Here is a 13,798-nt window from a genome sequence, read left to right on the forward strand (position 1 = left end):
AGAAGTTTCTAGGGCTGGGACCTCCAGGGTTTAGGTCTGTGTTAGGGTGATGGCTATGAATGGCAAGTTCCCAGGTGCTGATCTCAGAAAGAGATGTTGTTCTGTTAAAAGAGACTTTTTAAAAGGTCAGGTATGACTAATGAGTTTATAGGGCTAGTTAACATGAATGGCATAGAACATACCCTGGGCATAAGCCAGGAAAGTTCCATTTGGAGCATAAACCCAACTGTGAAATGAACAGGTAAGGAGGAATGACTGAAAGAAGTGTTTAGTGATAGAGAACCTGTTTGGCGTAGCCAGTCAGAGGCAAAAAAAAAAAAAATATATATATATATATATATATATATATATATATATATATATATATACATATATACAACTGGCAGAAAAAAAGGAAAATGGACAGGTATTATTTCTTTCGATTTCCTGGCTGTGATCAGTTTTGATAGGGCGAGACAAGGCAACTCCGTTTAGGATATGACACCATTCTCCTCTCCACTCCACATTCCCGTCTCCTGGACTAGCTGAGTCCCAGGAGTTCCAGCGCTTGTTGCTGGGATGGAATGCTCCCATCCGCATTTACGGGTTTTGAACTCGAAACCTGAGCACTGTCCCTGAGTACTTCTGCTTGAGGCTAGTGCTCTACCACTTGAGCCACTGTGCCCCTTTCAGCATTTTGCTAGTTCTCTTGAGTGAAGCTTTCAATCTGGCTCTTTGCTGGTTAACTGGGAGGTGGAGTTTTGTAGAGGTTTTTCTTTTGTCCGGGCTGGCTTTGAACTGCATCCAAGGAGTTTTAGATATAAAAGTCCCTTTATATTTCCAATTGAAGCAACAAGAAAAACAACAGAGATAATCCATTTGTAACTTGTTGAGACATGACCAAAAATTTCTTGCTAAAGTTTTGCTGTAACACTTAGAGAACATGATATCTATGTGCCATCAAATTAAATCATCATTTAACCTTACTGGAAAGTGGAAGAGAACAAAAATGAACAACAATCAGAGAGCAGAGGATTAAAACAATGTGAAAGTGGCTGTGTCTTTTATCCCAAATTGGCAGGTTCCATGCCATGCGATGGAGTCAGGCATGAGAGATCTGGGCAAGGCTGTAGTGGCATCTCTGGATATACTGTCACATCTCCTGCTTGCTGGCCTGCAAAATTCCTACACAGACTGGTTAAGATATTTAAAATCCCCCAGCATTTCTGGCTTTCGTAGGCTCATGCCCTTCTGGTTAAAGCAGGGTAAAAGGATTTTTTTAATCACAAAATCCACATGGATAGCTCTGTGGCCACCAACATAACTATGATGTTTTAACATGGAGTAACTGTTAGGATAGGACTATTATGAATCCACCTCTGATCTTGGGAGAACATCGTTAGTAGTGAAACTAGGCAGTTTGGGAACAGACTGTGGTGGCTTTTTGCCACAGTCCATGCAGCTAATACACACGTTGGACCTGTATCCTAGGAAGCAAAATGTTTAATTTTGGGTCAGGAAAATTTAAGTTAATAGTCACATTTGTATGAAACGATTCCGATTCCTTGATCTTAAGAGTTGATGAGAACACAGGAGAGAAAAATAGGAAGGTGAAATCTTAATTTATACCAAAGAATTGTCAGGACTAGATGTACACTTGACTTTTAACATACTGGATATAAAGAATAACACACTGGTTTTATATCATTGTACTTATACCACATGCTGTATTATTTGAACTTTTTGGAGTTTTTCTTAGACACATTTGCTTGCTCCCAAACATGACCGGCTTGGGTTGAAAACCTATTTTTGTTCTGCTTTTAAGTTTTACCAACAGACAGACAATGCATGTGAACTTTGAGCGCTCTTAAAATTGCTTTTTTGATTGGCCATTTAAGTTTTCTGGAATTCCAGTGGCAAATGGTATTATTTTGCACATAATAGAACCACGTGGTTGATAAAATAAAACAAAACAAAACAAAACAACCTCTCCTAGTCATAGAATCCCAAGACAACTCTGTGGCTCCTAACAGCTGTGGTGCCTTTGATCTGGCAAAATGTTAGCACTCTGGTTGTTCAATTTTTATTCTAGGAATGTACTTTAAGCTTTTATCCCAGCCTTATTTGTCCGAAAGACTCTGAACTCAAATGACAATTTTTTTTAATCATATCAGACAAGCAAACTTTCCATCCATCCATCCAGAAAAACTGCTCCAAATTTTTAGTATCTTTGAACTAGTAATTATAGGAAATCCAACCAAATTACTTATTGCTGTATCAGAACTCTTTTTTTCCCCTTTTTTAATATCTCCAATTACTCCATTTTTGTTGGAAATCTGGGGCTTTTCCTTGTATTAACCCCACCTGCAGCTGTAAGTTTGACACAGAGAGAAACGACAGGGAATCACAGCGGGGGGGGGGGGGGGGGCGGTTCACAGTCCGGCATCAGGCGCTAGCCCTGCCCAGCTGCAGCAGCAGGAAAACAACACAAGGCTAACAGAATACAGACCGCCCCCACTGCCACCGCCGCTGTGTCCCCAGAGCTCAGCGCTTGCTGCCGCCTGAGGCCGCACAGACCCCAGATCGTCCTCTGCATGCGTCCCACTACCCATTCACAGATTGGGACCTGGAAACCCCAGTGGGTGGGGGCTCTCGGGCAGGACAGCGGCATCTGCTCCAGGCACCGCAGCCGCCTGCATCCCCCTGCTGCATCTCTGAGGGACATATGCCCTGCTCTTCCCCGCTTGGTGTGAAGCCTCCATGGCGGGGCCATTCTTTCTGGCACCGTGTCCTGGGACTCACGAAGCCCCACGAGCCTATTCCCCCGAGGGCAGCAGAAAATCTGCTTCTCTTTCTATGTGTTTGCCCCATCTGGATGGGCACTCCTTTCCCTGAATCCAATTACTCAGTGTAGCCTTTGGGGTTATTGAACCCTGAAATTACCAGCCGTGTATTCGTTTGCCCCTCAACTTGGGTGCCACTTGTGGGGCTCAAGACCCCCATCCCCCTGCTTCACCCAGGGATATGTCCAATCCCAAATTGTGAATGACACTCAGCTCCACTTTTCCCACCTTCAGGAGGGTGGAACATGTCTTTATGTACTAAGCTGAGTCAAGAAAGAATGCCGGAGCCTCCCCCTGTCCCCCCTCACGTGTCCAGAGTAGATGCAGGACAGAGATTTAGGGGAGCCAGTTTGGATATTCCATCAGTCTCAAAGGACTTTAATCAGGGCAGAGTTTATATAGCAGTAATGGTGGGCAGGAAGAGGAAGGACTATTGAATATTAGCAATTGGCTAATGGGGCTGTCCCTCAGGTGATGTCATGGAAATTCCTCTATGGGCGGAGAACACAGCCTCCTAAGGACCTGGCCGCCATTTCCCACGTGGCAGGGCTGAGAGTTGGGGGCTGTTTTGCTTCTCTTTTGGTAGAACCTGGAAGATGGGAGTGGCTAGCTTTTACACTGCCCCAGGGCTGGGGGAAGGGCAGTGTGTATCCCCAACTCAGTCAGACTCAGAGTCTGAGCAATTGAAAGAGAGTAACCACTGTTGAGCAAGAAAAAAAAAATCTCCTGGGCATTTGGAAGTGTTAACTGCCTTGACAAAATCTATGAATCCAGAAACATCTGGGTGATGATGGGAACAAATGAGAGGTACATTCAATGAACCTAGCATGAAATAGCTCTTCCTCAGCGTGAAATCCCACTTTGAGTTCTTGATAAAAAACTTTGCCATTTATTAATAATTGTTCAACAAATATCAAATGTGGTAGGGATCCATTATCAGCATATATGATGATGACATTTGCTGAAGACATTAATCTGATTATAATGTGCCATGATTTTGAAAATGTTTGAAAAGGCATAGTTTGGGATAACTAGCTCAATGGTTACACAAACTCTGTTCTTGGCCATTTCTTCTTTCAATGCACAAAGAATCCATAAACCGTTCTTATCCTCAAAAGTTAACAATCCCACCCAATTCCAGCTGAGGTGAAGCAGTAAGGAGACCATGGCAGTGGCTAGCGATGTTTCCTTTGGGGCCATCTGATAGAGACCAGGAAACTTATTGTGGTCACTCAGGCTGTGATCAAAAGGCCCAGAGGTAAGCTACAGGGAATGAAAATTGTATGCTCCATGAATGGGAAGATTAACATCCATCATAATCTCAGTCATGATGTATATAGTCATGTGATATTGGTGGAAGCTAGGATTTTCTTTTACGTTTTGAAAGAAAATTTTTAGAAAATTAATATACAATGTATCAATAAGTTTGTACATTTGTCTTGATCTCTATCACTGTTTACATCCACTCTTGTCATCTATGCCGACCTCATTTATTCCCTGACTTTACTGGGTCTATTTTCACAAATATATGATGAATACTCTATTTCCTCAACCACCTACAGTTTATTGCTCTTACCCTTTCCACATACATGTAACACCACCCCCTCCATTCAGAGAAGGTATGCTTCTGTTTTCTGGTGCCCATTTTTTTGTTTGTTTTTTGGGTGTGTTGCCAGTCCATCTTTTTGTTGTTTTTTGTTTTTTGGGTATTTTGCTAGTCCTGGGCTTGGACTCGGGTTTCATTTTGCTCAAGGCTAGCACTCTGCCACTTGAGCCACAGTGCCCTTTCTGGCCTTTTCTATATATGTGGTGCTGTGGAATCAAACGCAAGACTTTATGTAAATGAGGGAAGCACTCTGGCCACTAGGCTATATTACCAGCCCCTGGTCTTCATTTATTTTATTTTATTTTATTTTTTTTGGCCATTCCTGGGGCTTGGACTCAAGGCCTGAGCACTGTCCCTGGCTTCCTTTTGCTCAAGGCTAGCACTCTGCCACTTGAGCCACAGCGCCACTTCTGGCCATTTTCTATATATGTGGTGCTGGGGAATTGAACCCAGGGCTTCATGTATAGGAGGAAAGCACTCTTGCCACTAGGCCATATCCCCAGCCCTGGTCTTCATTTTTTATACTGTCTGTACACCATTAAATTCTGCCCAATATGTACCATAATTTAGTCAGATTCATTATGTAAATTTATAAGTGGATGTGTATATAATCCATATATGTTTTAATGTTTCATGTTCCTATTTTCAACTCAACATTACATATAAGAGAAAAATTGCCTCCTTTCTTTGTCTGAGCCTGACTTACTTCATTGAATATATCTTACATTTTAGTGTGTGTGTTCAGGGTAATGGTGTTGGTACAGGGCCATGAACTCAGGGCCTCATGCACCTCATGGCTTTTTCCCTCAAAGCTAGCATTCTACTACCTGAACCACACATAACCATCTGCTATTTTCAGGTTAGAAATACCTGTCCTGAGTTTCAGTGATTACAGATGTGTCACCTGCACTCAGCTCAACATGTTTTGACATTTTAATGTCATTATCCATTTCCTGACTTTTAAAATAAATATAAGGCTTAAAATTCCAAAATTATCAGTCTATCTGCTCTAAATTCTCCATTGCCTTTTCAAAACGCATGGTACTATAGATATCACATTATCTTTGAATACTTACTCTTTGATATGATAAAATTTGATAGGTTCATAAATCCAGTTTCTTCTTATCATTGTCTTCTAACATTAGAAGTGGCACCAAATTAGGCATCTTTAATATCCCCTACCACTCCCACTCTCATCGGTGGAAACATGTAGATGTTCAGCAATGTCCCAATCAGGGAAGATATGGCTCCTGATAGTCCTGTAAGCACTGCTATAGACTTTCCGTCTCTCATAGAGTTATAGTTTGGAATGTTGTACTTCCCAAAGAGGCAAATGAAAGGATTTTTAAATGCTGTCCATATTTCATATTGAACATCATAAATATAAAATCCCTCATAAATATCAAATCAAGTCATGTAAAAGGTCAGGGTTTTCATTGATCTCTTCAGTAGCAAAAGCCAAGGCCAAAATAAACTGGTAGTTCTTGAAGGTAAACCTGTATAATGAGCAGAGAAATTCAGGAGTATTTCAAATTTACAACTTGGATTGATTTAATCCTTGCTTGTCTACCAATAAATATGTAAAATATTACTGCCAATTGGAACAGAATATGAATGTGGTGTCTTGTGTTTGTGTATAGGATTATCTAAGGACATGAAAAGAATTTGTTGTGAATCACATTTAGAAACTTAGTTAAGTTGACATGGAGCTTGCTTGTTTTCCATCACCACAGGGACCACAGCAAATTTTTCCAGTAAACATAGAGTAGGCTCTCATGAGACACCAAATATTGTGTTATATTCACCTCAGGTAACGATCTCTATTTGTTTGAAAAGACTTGTTTTTCAAGATACCAGTTTATGTTGTATGGTTCTATTGTAGGTCCAACTAACAAATGTTCAATGAATACCTTCATTCCGAAGCAAAGTGTCATTTAATAAAGAGTCTATACCAAGCTGTGCTCACAGACCCAACATCATGAACAGCATTTTCTACACTGTCAACCAGAATCAGAGGTAAAATATCAGTTGAGATAATTATATTCTTATTTATATAACGATACCAAAGGCAGTCATCCACTTCCAAGATACTCATTAAGGAGAGAGGAACCTCCAACATGAGGAATGAAGGATGAATTGTGAAGAATCTTTACATGGAAATCCAATTCCTATGCTGCTATGGGAAATTTAAGTAATCCCATCCTCTAAAAAAAATATATTTATATTGATATACTTGAAAAGAAGAAAACAGGGCAAAAAAGATCAAAGATCATTCATTTCTTTTGGGGGGGCATGTATATGAATGCAATGGTGTATGTTTGATTACACATTCTAAATAAATTAATATAATGAGATCAATCCACGCTGTTCAAAGAAATAAACAATGGAGTCAACATGGAAAGACAAATGATGCAAAATAGACAGAAAGAATCCACAGAAGTACAATAAAAGTGGCAATTAAAGGAAGCTTAATTCTTACAGAAAATAACCAGGCTATAGGGCAGACAATGAAAGACCTGGAAGAGAGTTGTAAAAATGCTTTTAAAACACTGTGATATATATGTTTATGAAAAGAAAGAAAACATACACCATAGAATTCGTGAGCATGATGAGACTAACTAAAGAGTATTAGAAGAATTCATGGCATCTACAAAGAGAAACCTAAAAGAATATCACAAGATGGATAGGGGTCCAATGAAAATATAGTCTCCTAGCAAAAGATATGTGAGAAGACAAAGATAAATCAAAGAAGCAAAGGGGTCCATATAAGATGAAAAACAAAACTTCAGTAAAGATACTGAAGCCATCAAAAATGACCAATGAGAAGGTAAAGAAAAAAGCAAAGTATGGACTGTCTCATTCTAATTTTTTTCTTTTTTCAATTGTTATTGCAAAGTTGATGTACACAGAGATAACAGTTACATAAATCAGGTGGTGAGTATATTTCTTTTTGAAGGATTCCACCTTTCCCCTCATTTTCTCTCAGTTTGCACTCCAGATCCATTCCCAGAGAAATTGTATATTTCATTTTTAAGCCAGGGTCTAGTGAGTGTCTCTGATGCAATTGTTCATCATTTGTAAAACCATTTCTGTGATCCCCATTACCATCAGCAATACATGCAATAAAGAAATTAAATACAGTGATGAAGAAGAAAACAAAGAATCAACCTCAACAAGCAAAATAACAAAAAAATTCTCGTTTCCATTTCTTGGGGGTTATTTTTAGTAAACATCAGCTTATCATCATGTGCATATAGCTATTGAGCCTATGTTGTCCTCTTCTGTGAGAATATCCCGCTTTAGTCTCACTGTATGAATGTTTAGAATCCTGTATAATTTGCATATAAGTTTTTGTCATCTATCTGGTGTGTTTACATGTGTGTGAGTGTGCAATGAATGAAACAGACAGCCAACTGAGAGGCTGAAACTATTGCTACCTATTTATCTCACAAAGGATTAATACCACAGTATAAGACAGTTCCAAAATTTAAATACCAGTAAGAAAAAGTCCAGTTATGGAACAGGCACATGACTAGAAACATTAAAAATTAAAAATTACAACTGGAAAACCAATATAGAAAATATGTTTAATCATTTAAACGGTCAGAACAATAAATATCAAAGCTACAATGAGTTACTCATCAAGCAAGACAAAAATTGCAGTTTGGGGGCTGGGAATATGGCCTAGTGGCAAGAGTGCTTGCTTCATATACATGAAGCCCTGGGTTTGATTCCCCAGCACCACATATGTAGAAAATGGCCAGAAGTGGTGCTGTGGATCAAGTGGCAGAGTGCTAGCCTTGAGCAAAAAGAAGCCAGGGACAGTGCTCAGGCCCTGAGTCCAAGAGCCAAGACTGACAAAAAGAAAAATGCAGTTTCACTGGAAATGAAAAATGGATGTAGGCAATGAGGAAATGGAAAACATCAGGCTGAAATTTTAAGGCCAGAAAAGTTTAAGTTGAATTGGAAGCTGGCCGTTTGGGAAGAAGAAATATGCATTTTTAAATGAATATATCAAGCATACAAAAACTCAGGGGCAAGATCTGAGCTTGATTTGCATGATAGAAACATGGCATTTAAATGCTGCTCCCTTGTGGTAGAAGTAAAAGAGTAGTTACTTAATATATATTAATTTAATAATGCATTAAATACCTGCAAATTCCAGTATTTCAAAAAAAGTTAAGAAAAGCCCTGCCTATGTGTGCCTTGAAGGGTCCCATTGAGATAGAATGAGTTTATACTTTCATTGTTTATTTTTGTCTTGGTAAAGTTCTTCTCATAATGCTATGGGAACTAGAGGCTTCACATTTCAGAATGACTCTTCCAGTATATTCATGTGAGGATAATATAGACTCCTATTTGTCATTCATGAATATTTGTACCTGGATCTACTTCTGTATAAATCAAACCATGCAGTTGTCCACGCAGATGATCTCAAACCCAGATGGAGCTTCTGAAATTTGCTGAATTTCTTTATTAGAAAAACCAAATATAGGAAGTAAACTTATTTCAAATGTTCTGTGTTCTTGTATGGAAGTATCACAATGGATCCCATCTTAATATTTTTACACATTCAAAACAAAGTCCCCCCAATACTACAGTGCTGGTGTTGATATATAGAAACTAAAGATTGGATAGATGCCAGAAAATTAAAATTAAATCAATGAGCAACCTGTGCAGCTTGCTCATGCCTGAATTATTAGCTGATCAGGAGGATGAGCCCTATGGATCCTGAGTAAAAGGAAACTAGGGCAGAAAAGTCCATGACACAATTAACCAACAAAAAGCCAGAAGTGGTATTGTGGCTTCAATCTTGAGCATTAGCATTGACAGACAAGACCATTCAAGAGTGCAAAGCAAACTAAAAAGGGATGGCTCATACCTGGAATCCTAGCTATGAAAAAGCTGAAAATGATCAGGAGAAATTAGAGAAATCATATTGATTTAATAACCAAAAAGTGTCCAATGTGAAGCTGTTGCTCAATGTTAGAGGAATAGCCTTCAGCAAACAGCTCAGGGACAGTGTCAAGGCCATGAATTCCCAGGACAGATACAAAAGAAAAACCAAAACAAAATGGTAAGCAAACACACTACTGACCAGTGACTACTTAGCACTCCCATCTATGGGCAGCTATCTTGGGCTACACCACTCATATCAGCAGTAGAAAAGGAGAGCACATGATAGAGGCAATGACATTTTCTCTTGAAATGAGTATCCAATAGGCTGCTAGGTTTCCTTGAAGTTTTCCATAGTTATTTTTCTTTCTTTGTTCTTATTATTCTTGTATAGCCATTTGTTAGTGAGACCCTTGGCTACAGATCATAGCCAAGGATATGTATTTGAATGAGTAAAGCATATCTCATCTTAGGTAGATAAAATTCTCCCATAAGGACTCTGTAATAATTCTTCGTAAACCTGGATTGTGGAGCATATGTGACAGGAAATAATGACACACTGCTTAACTTGGGTTTGTCTAAAGTAAAAAATTGAGAAACAAAGGAAAAGAAACAGATAGAGAGTCAGAAAATGCATCTAAAAGCTTGAAATCAGATCCTGGACCCTGTGTTTGAGCTTTTTTGCTAAACACTAGAGGCTTGCCATTTCAGCCAAAGTGACACTTCCAGCTTCAGCTGATTACATGGAGATAAATGTCTCAGCAATTTTCATGCCTGGTCTGGCTTCAAACCTCAGATACCACCATCCTGAGTAGTTAGTATTACCTCATAAGCTAGAAGTCTACAATACAGATGTTTTTTCAGTTTCCTCAAAATGTAAGTGTAACTAAAGACAAGGTCTGACACAACTGGTCTGTGGGGAACAAACTGCTTCTGCTTCTGCTTCAGGTTGTTCTTAATAATATCACTTCATTGTGAAGTGCTTACGTCTTAAAGTGAAGTACTTTACAGCCCTGGAAAGAGAAGGTATAAGGAAGGAAATCAAATCCTTTTCCTACCAAGCAGGTAGAAATATACTCCACAGCAGATGGAAGATAAAATAATGAAAATGAGCTGTTTTGTTGTAGTACAGACGGGTTGTCAGGGTAAAGAAGACAGAGAGCACTCATCTACACAAACAGAGTTCCCACAGCCATTGCATGTCCTGACAACAATAGAGTACATGGAAATAAATTGATGAGTAACTTCCAGCTTGATCTCCTCATGACCACAAGCATTGCTGTTACTATGAGCTGCACCCAAAGTGTAGAGAGGGAAAAACCCAGCAATCATCGTACCTCCATCTATGTGTGCTCGCTGCTTCATGGGAGAAAAGCAGCTACTTCTAGCCAAGGACCTGACCGAGAGGGGAAACTAGAGAAGAAGGAATGTGAAAATCAAAAGGCACATCCCTGAAGCATCTACCAAGTTGAAATCCTGGCTGAAAGGAAGGCCCACAGTTTCAGGTGTATATATATTATTTTCATGTACATGCATAAGTGCTTTTTTTTATTGACAGAGATGTATACTGTAGAATACCTTTCTTGGAAAGCTCTTGTAAGTCCACTGGAAGAGTGTGCCAAACTCTTCCCAGTGGCTCTGCATCTGAGGCCTTGTGTCCAGGAGGAAAACACAAATTTGAAAACATGTTTGAAGATTCTCTTTCTTCATTGCAGGTGCTATGCTTTCTTCCAAGACAACAGATAGTGAGGCCCTTGGGATGAAGTTAACTTTGATAGATTTTTCTCAGACATCTGAATCTTGACAGTATTTGCATGAAAGCCTTTTGGGTTTGTGCAACTGGATTGCATCAGCAGAGCCATGTCGCATGCATGTTGAAATGGCCAGAAAACAATATATGCTGGTAGGATATCAACCGAAGTTCAATTCACAAACTCACTATACAGAACACTGACAGAACATTGCTGGTTGATACAAGCCAGTTGCCCTAAATTTCCATGTGCACAGGCCTCCAGAATCCACCCCTACCTTTTCAAGTACATAAGCAGAAAGAGATAGAGGAAAAGAGGGAGGGCCTATTAATAGAAAACATTTTCCATTTGCCTGAATGCTCCCAGAAATCATGTCAGTGCCATAAAATATTGGGGGTACAGTGTCCCATGAAGGGCCCATGTGGAGTTATTAGCCAGTGAATATTGGGGCCAAATTTGTTTGTATAGGAGTATGAGATTATAAAGTTTAAGATTGGAGTCAAACTCATGTTGTTGTAGCTTGTGTCCTGAGGGATTTTATACTGTGTCCCACTCATGATGAGTGACCAATAGAGCTGACACTCGAGCTACCACAGGCAACCCCACAAAGCAGTCTGTTTAGCTACCACAGAGAGAACAGGCACAAGAGAGGTTATCACATGGAACCATTCAGTCTCTTGGCCTATGGGCTGGTGACTTATTCCTCTGGGTTAGGGCTCAGACCTTGGCACCAAGATTCTTCTCCCTGTTTTGGCATGGTGGCCTCATGCAAAATGGACTCTGAGCCCCCAGCTTGCTGTGAATGGTCACTCATCTGGGGAGAGGGGCATATCTATCTCTGGTGTGGTGACTGGAAGTAGAGCCCTGGGTCAGGAGAAAGTTACCTTAGTAGTTCTCTGGGTGGGCCTGAGAGCAGCACAAGTTCCCAGGGTAAGCTGGAACTCCCAGTAGTGTAAAACAAACTCACCAGGGGAGCCTTCATCCTAGTCATTGCACCAATGAAAGCACCTGTCTCAAAAGACCACATGGACAAAATCATGTCCAGGGAAACAGCTTATTTGTCAGCCAGGATGACGAGGCCACTTCACCTATTGGAGAGGGAGAAATGCTGCTTCTGCCTGTTCAAGAGCATCCTTATTGCATTGGGGCTGGAAGTGGGAGTTAGTTTGCATGTGCAGGTCACTGAAAACAGTGCATAGGCAGGGCAGAGTCGAGGTCATGATGGATAGTGGTAATTGGGACTGATCGTGGAGAAAGCAGTAGGAGCCCAGGGAAGAGTTCTCTTTTGCCTGTGAAGGGCAGAGAAGAGTTCTGCTGGTGCATCTGTGGGCTAGAGATACTAACATTCTTCTGGTTCTATGTGGGTCAATTGCAGATAAGTGTCTCATGGATTGCCTACCAAGGCTAGCTTGGAACCATGACCCACAAATCTCAGCCTCCTGAGTAGCTACGATGACAGGTGTGTTCCTGGCTGGCTGGTTCTAGTTTAATCACTAGCCTGGATACTATGGGTTTGATTTGATATTCTTTGCATCTAAAAGAACTGTTGATTTTATTTCCTTTGTTAGTGTGTATGTGTGTGTGTGTGTGTGTGTGTGCGTGCGTGCGCGTGCATGAGAATGTCTTTCTATATATTTCCTGTAGGAACTGTAAAGTAAAAGTATGAGACAGCATCTTATCTTGATGGTAGCACAGTTTCACTCTTTTGGTGCCTCACATGAAAATAAGATGAGCCAAAGCCTGAGGACATCATCCTATAGATCTGTAAGTGAACTCGTGTGGGTTCCACTCCCAATACACTGCTCCTGTCAGGGAATACTCATGTGCATACATAGATTATTATATGTATACATTTAACATGTACTTCCCTGTGCTACTTTTGCCTTATTAACACCAGTGTCAGCACAAGAATTTCTCCTTTACAATAGATTATAATATTTGTATAACATGGACTGGATGTCGTAAGGATCATCGCTATGTTTTTTTTTTTCTTACTTACACTTGATCCCCTTCTTGATAGTCAAAATGCACTCCAAATTCTGAATAGTGGGTACTGGGAGCTCATATTTTGTAATGACTTAAATGCTTGAGACTTAATGGGCAATCAGTGTATTATTCAGCAATAGTAATCCAAAATTATTGATGAAATTGTCAAAATCAAGAAGAAAGGGAAAACATGAATTTCAATATAAACTGAAGCACGTTGACCATGTCCTGATAAAAATACTAATGATATAGAAATATTTGATAAGTCATAATCTATGTAAAATGAACATGAACACAATGGGTTTATTTTTGCCAATACATACTTGTATTTCCAACTCTAAACAAAAGCAATAGAAATCCACTGTCACTACGGAATTATGTATTAGAAATAAAGATTTCAGAACAAAGGCACAATAACAATACAAGAGGGCAAGAAGGTCTTCCATTATGTGACCATGTGTTTTCAGTAGTCAAACCTAGTATAAAACTCAATAATTTGGTCTATTTAATTATTAGTAAAGCATCTCATATAAAATTAAGATACTGTACATATAATATTTACTTGCCTGTCAACCGATGTAACATCAATTGATAACATAAGAAGCATACATGTATATTAAATATATATAACTGTATGTATAATATTTTTAATTGATTATGCTAGGATAAGTTTAATGTATATCTAGCCATATATAATCAAATTATTATGACTCTATACTTTCCCCCACTATTACTCC

Source organism: Perognathus longimembris, chromosome 18, assembly GCF_023159225.1.
Source record: "Perognathus longimembris pacificus isolate PPM17 chromosome 18, ASM2315922v1, whole genome shotgun sequence".
Lineage (NCBI taxonomy): Eukaryota > Metazoa > Chordata > Mammalia > Rodentia > Heteromyidae > Perognathus > Perognathus longimembris.